The sequence below is a fragment of the Amphimedon queenslandica genome, unplaced genomic scaffold, assembly GCF_000090795.2.
Source record: "Amphimedon queenslandica unplaced genomic scaffold, v1.1 AMPQUscaffold_3445_Cont24561, whole genome shotgun sequence".
In the NCBI taxonomy this organism is placed as follows: Eukaryota; Metazoa; Porifera; class Demospongiae; order Haplosclerida; family Niphatidae; genus Amphimedon; species Amphimedon queenslandica.
In genome coordinates, this window is record NW_003556228.1 from 576 (window position 1) to 1,407 (window position 832).

An 832-nucleotide genomic window follows, 5' to 3' on the forward strand; every position below is an offset into this window, starting at 1 on the left:
GTACCAACGAGAGCCGGGGACCCAAGAGGGTCTCCTAATTGTTGTAGAGTAGAAGAGAACTGGTACACTTGAGTAGCAGTGCTTACAAAGACTCCATTAGCACTAACAGCAATATGAGTCACTGTACCAGATACAGATGAAGAGGTAAGCGGCTGAGAACTAACAAATAGAAATAAAAAAGCAGCAACCGCTAGTGTGAGGACTTTCTTCATGACTCAGTTCTTAGTCTGCTCAGATTGGGCGGTGTCTTCCGGTATCTAGTCTATTATCTAGAATCTAGACTACTGCTTTGCTAAAAAACTTTCTTTGCTAGATTGCAATGAAAGCAAAACACTTTTCAAGGTGAAAATTACAATGTTCACCCCTTTAATTTTATACATCAATAAGAATCTATTATTACTAACAAAAACTACGAACAAAAGGAAATCATAACTATGGATCTAGATCTACAGTCTTTTACTATTTAATGTCTAGTTAATGCATTGAAGAGACCAGCAGCGGAAATTATCTTTAAACCTCTCACGCTCAGAAACCTTTGAAAAGAAAATAACTTTAAAACAATATTATTGATTAGTATACAACTCACAGTTTTATAAATGGTATAATATGATCTCTGGACACACTGTCCCCATCTTGCCATGCAGGACTCATCCACTTCACCATTAACCAATGGACACACACTAGGACAAGAACCAGGTAATGGAGGGAATGGTAGATCATTATATGAATAATAACAAGCACCACAATTGGATATAGCACATCCTCAAGGACACCCTTGAGTACTACCAGGAGGAGATGAGGGTCTGTAAGGAGAAGAATATCATGAACTGTG

The 832-nt window shown here is 38.0% G+C and overlaps 1 long non-coding RNA gene across 1 annotated transcript; it reads right to left on the minus strand.

Moving 5' to 3' along the window:
• Positions 1 to 365: 365 nt before the first annotated feature.
• LOC109592931 (uncharacterized) lies at positions 366 to 795 on the minus strand. Its single transcript, XR_002190641.1, has 2 exons — positions 587 to 795; positions 366 to 533 (listed from the first exon to the last, which is right to left on the minus strand). It is a non-coding gene; the product is annotated as an uncharacterized LOC109592931 (long non-coding RNA).
• Positions 796 to 832: the final 37 nt, after the last annotated feature.